General features: G+C 38.6%; 1 protein-coding gene across 2 annotated transcripts in view; it reads right to left on the reverse strand.

Annotated features, from left to right (window-relative positions):
* The window catches only part of septin8a (septin 8a), a 39,195-nt gene that overhangs the window by 33,267 nt on the left and 553 nt on the right, over positions 1-5,375 (reverse strand). The gene's annotated exons all lie outside the window — the stretch shown is intronic.

Below are 5,375 nucleotides of genomic sequence, written 5' to 3' on the forward strand. Positions count from 1 at the left end.
AGATAGATAGATAGATAGATAGATAGATGACATGTATATTTTGTTTGTTTTTCTCCATTGACTTTTTAACATTTGAACCTGCACTTAAACTGAGACCTGTATAAGATGTACATGTACATATAGTCAAGATTGTCAAAGGACTCAAGCTTAGCTAACATGGTCTGGGATGGGGTCCAAAATATGAAAACTTTCCTTATGAAAACATGACATGAAACTGAAAGATGACTTATATGGCAAACTCGGTTGGATTTGAAGGATGAGTCATTTCATTAGCCTGCCGTGGTAGGTTGACAAATTGAGGGAACTAAGCCGTACTCAGTGCAAGCAACAGAAGTTATTTGAACATAACGTGTTGAAAGCGGATATTGGTTTGGAGGCTTCTGTTAATAATTTGGGTCAAATTCAACTTAGCATCTGTGAGAGAAGGAGACCACACAATATCTCAATGACAAACCCACACACACATTTAGATCAGGTGGGTGGTGGCCCGGAGCTTCCTGTCCACTGACGGTCATGTAGATTTATGAAAGTGCCTGATGCCCTCGGTTTGTAGTCATGATGTGTACTGGTGTGACTGGTACATCATAATTCTGAGATCTGAAAGGTTTTTTTGTATTATAAATTGGAGCACGTAGGATTTTACATCCCATCCAATGTCATCAAACAAGAAGGCAGCTCTAACCACACCAACAGATTTTGTGTACTGCAATAGCCGTTGTCCTGCTGTTACTTGTGTTGGCGGTGATGTGGTTATGGTAAAAATGTTGACGGTTGGGATTTAGATGACGTGTGTGTGCCGTCAGAAATTCACAAGCACAAAAATGAAAACAAGTTTCCACCAGTTTATTATCTTACAATCAAATGCCCTCGCTCTCTATCTCTCCAGTCCCACACTCATGCACAAGAACTGCATGTCCACATTACTGCTCAGCCTCTTCACTCATCTACGCCCAACAGGACAAAACATTAGTGAGACGGACGGGAGAGGAGTCAGGAACCATTTTACAAGACAGATGTACAGCTCACTCGTTTTTTAAGGGCTTTTCAAAAATTCACTGTTCTCTACTATCACTGACCCTAGGACAAAAAAAATGTATCCTTATAAATATTTTTTTATAGTTGACAGTTAGGTTATTATCCACAAGCCAAAAATATTTATAGACATATTATTTATGGATCAGAGGTCAAAGTTGTCTAGATGTGGTGATCTTTTCTCTCTCAAATGCATGTAAAAGCTTCCACAAGTGCTAAGTATTCAATGGATGCAGTAAATCCTACTTTCCTTTTCTTTTCTTTGACCAATTAACCAGAGAGAAAAACAAGACATTTCTTGCATTGTCGCACATACATGTAGTTTGGACTTGAGAAAACAGCAAGCTACTGCATTTTTCTTATTTACCGTTTTGTGTCGCTGTCTGCCCTGCTGGAGCTGTCTCAGCCATGTCAGCATTCACATGCCTCGTGCAAGTAGCACGGTTCACAATCCAAAATCAGAATTGAAAAACTGACTCCATGCAGCCTTTTTACTAAAGCCCGACCGATATATTCGTGGGCCGATATTAGGCATTCCCTGAACTAACAGTATCAGCATTTCTAATGGCCAAAAAATATATACAGTACCGGCCAAAGGTTTGAACACACCTTCTCATTCAATGCATTTCCTTTATTTATTTTCATGACTATTTACAATGTAGATTATCACTAAAGGCATCAAAACTATGAATGAACACACATGGAATTATATACTTAAACATTTTTGAAATGCTTGAGAACTGACTATCCTACTGTATGTTAGTGTTCTTTTGCCATTAGCTGAATTGCATCACCACACTGTACCTACAGCGACACACCTGACTGGCAATAGGGCTTGTCCCAATGAAAACAATGCAGGATACATTCCACTATCATCCGACAGTATGCCAAACTGAATACTATAGAGAAACACAGGCCATCAGCAAAGTAGCCAGAGCTTGTTTAGCATTTGGCTGGTAAATCTGACATTGCCTTTGGTGTAAATATCACATTACAAGTCAAGAAAGTGAACCACAAGTTTAATTTTGCACCCCTGAACCGGAAGTTAATAATTAAACCACGTCTGGACTGACACTCCTCACACAGTAGTAACTACCATCTAGTGTTGGGGAAAGCACTCAAACAAGTATAACATAATTGAACACACCTTCTCATTCAATGCGTATGAAATAACTGAAAAGCCACCCTTTGCTCTGATTACTGCTTTGCACACTCTTGGCCTTCTCTTGGTGAGCTTCAAGAGGTAGTCACCTGAAATGGTTTCCCAACAGTCTTGAAGGAGTTCCCAGAGATGCTCAGCACTTGTTGGCCCTTTTGCCTTCACTCTGCGGTCCAGCTCACCCCAAACCATCTCGATAGGGTTCAGGTCCAGTGACTGTGGAGGGGCAGCGTTCCATCACTCTCCAACATCCCTGATTTTTTTTTTTTTGTTATTGTGTTTTTGTTCAAAGACCTTTAAGTTTCATATCATAAGTTTGCATTTTTATACATTTTATTCATCAGAACTTTAATATATTTTGATGTTCCTCTGTTCTGTTGAGACAATAATACAAATTATTATTGTATTATTTTTGTGAGAACTCATATATAACTACAAATAACTAATATTAGGGAAATCTGTTTAATTTTTGTTACACGTTGCTGGATTTCTTTCTTTTTTAATATATATATATCTCAGAATATCTGATTTATTAATCACCAAATATTTGTATTGGTCTTAAAAATCCTTTATCGGTCGGGCTCTACTTTTTACTATAAAACACATCCATATCCATTGTGAAGCAAATAAACACTGAGCTATAAAGCCTTTCACCAACACATAGGACTGCTGATGGATTCACTGGGTGCTGCTAGTTTTAAACTTGTGGGGCTACAGTCTCACTTCCAATCCATCCTGTCAACAGCTGTTCAATCTGGACTACATTTTATGGTGAACTTTCCTTGCTTTGTGCAAACAGAAAGAACACTGATGGTATTTCAACATCAAAACAAACATTACTGCCTCAAAGTCTTCATTCAGCTTTTGCCAACATTATTTGGAAAGCTTCTTTAATCTTAGAGCATCACAAAAACTCTGACCTATTATAGAGACGTGTAGACTTATTACCACAGTGAATGCAGCTCGCCTGTTGTGATTCATCTACAACATAGGATTTGACAAGCAAGCCTCTAGGCAGTTCTGGCCTGTATGTTCTATATAGAGCTAATATTACTGCTGACACACAACAGTCAGTGTACTCGCCCTGCAATCTGTTGTGAGCTACATACAGCTGAACAACATGGAAAAGACACTGGCTAAGTTTAAAGGAAGTGTGGTTTAAGTGCTAGAATGTGTGTTTAAAATCAAAACATTTAGACTGAATTCACTAAATAAATCTGTAAACACTAGAGCCCATTTAGAGGTAATGTATTCACAAGTTCACATCAGCCTCTGCACAAACAAGCAACGCTGCTGTTTTAAAGTGCAAGCAACTTGTCCCATAATTCCGCATTCCATGTCTCTAGCCTTTAAGCACTTCATGAAGCTAATTTCATTTTATGCATGCAAGCGTCACGGGAGGGACAATTCTCTTTAGGGTCAGTAAGCAATGTACATGCTAAATATGTTGTAGGGCATTTAATTACATAACGATTTAAATGAACAGCATCTTTTTCTATATGCTCACACTACACACAAATGCAATCAATGAGTGAAAACAATAGAGGGGTAGTTGCCTCCATTGATCGCCCCGTGCGGCTCTGGCCTAGAAAGTTATCTCAAAGCTACGATGTATGCTGGATGGGATTGACATGGGCCAACAATGCAACCAACCACACATCCCTATCAATAGCTGCACATAATTAACAGCGCGGCTTTTACACAAACTACCCTAAGTTTGTTTAATATGGTCTCACTTAGTTCAGAAAGTTACACAGGAAGTCATACAGACAGTTAGGCAACCGTGCAACTGCTAACATTGTTGTTCCACTGCAATATCAGCATTTTTTCTTAATTCATCAATGATCTAATGTTTTATTCCAAAAGTGAAATTTCAGAAATTGCAAGTAGGCACTATCTTCAGCAACCACGCACCCTCCTACTGGACACCTTTCTAATAAATGAAATTCCAAGTGTGCTATCCTATGCTCCCTCTTTTATGATCCTTGCCTTTCTTTGCAATTGTCCACCAAGAAGTGTTAGGAGTGGCCCGGATTGCGTTCTTAATCTCTTTATCCCTGAAACTCAGTGCTGCTTACTGTCCAATTCCCCACCGCAAAGGATATCTTCAAGCCTCTCAAAAGTGAATCACCTTCTTTAAAGCACATCCTGTGTATTCACCTCGTCACTATAATATTGGTTTTCCAAATGCTTTGTTGGGTGACCGTGTACATTTTTGAAATGCTTAAGAACTGACTATCCTACTGTATGTTATTGTTCTTTTTCCATTAGCTGAATTGCATCACCACCACTGTACCTACAGGGACCACACTGACTGGCAATAGGGCTTGTCCCAATGAAAACAATGCAGGATACATTCCACTACCATCCGACAGTATGCCAAACCATACTATAGAGGAAACACAGGCCATCAGCAAAGTAGCCAGAGCTTGTTTAGCATCTGGCTGGTAAATCTGACATTGCCTTTGGTGTAAATATCACATTACAAGTTAAGAAAGTGAACCACAAGTTTAATTTTGCACCCCTGAACCGGAAGTTAACAATTAAACCACGTCTGGACTGACACTCCTCACACAGTAGTAACTACCATCTAGTGTTGGGGAAAGCACTCAAACAAGTATAACATAATGCACACCAACCCTGATGGACTGATAGTTAAAGTAATTATTGTAAAATAACAAAAGAAAGACAAAACCCTGTAAGAGAAAAGAATGTCTTTCTGACTTGGGAGAAAGAAAACATCAAATATTGTTTCTTCAAAAAAAGAGCATGGTTGTCTTAAAAAAGAAATGCGATATCATATAATATGGTCATGTGTACATCATCCGACAACTCAATATGTAGAAAGAGCACCGAACACCCGTCCGACCTATTTTTAAGTCTTTACCATTCATTGTAATTTTATACAACAGTAGTATTCGGTTTACAGAGGAGCCAAGAGAGCAGAGTATCAGTAATAAAAACTTGAATTAAAAAAAAAAAAACACTAGCCACTGTATTTGTTGTATTCAAAAAAACTAAATATGATATATTACCTTTCCTAGCTAAATATTTGGCGTTTACAACCATTTCTAATAACGCCAACAGCAAAACAGTGTACTGGTGCCATTCGCTAACTTACACCCATATGTGCAGCAACGCACAACGTAACGTTACACTGACAGAAACGCATATACGAAAATAA

This window comes from Etheostoma spectabile, chromosome 13, assembly GCF_008692095.1.
Source record: "Etheostoma spectabile isolate EspeVRDwgs_2016 chromosome 13, UIUC_Espe_1.0, whole genome shotgun sequence".
NCBI classification, from domain to species: Eukaryota; Metazoa; Chordata; class Actinopteri; order Perciformes; family Percidae; genus Etheostoma; species Etheostoma spectabile.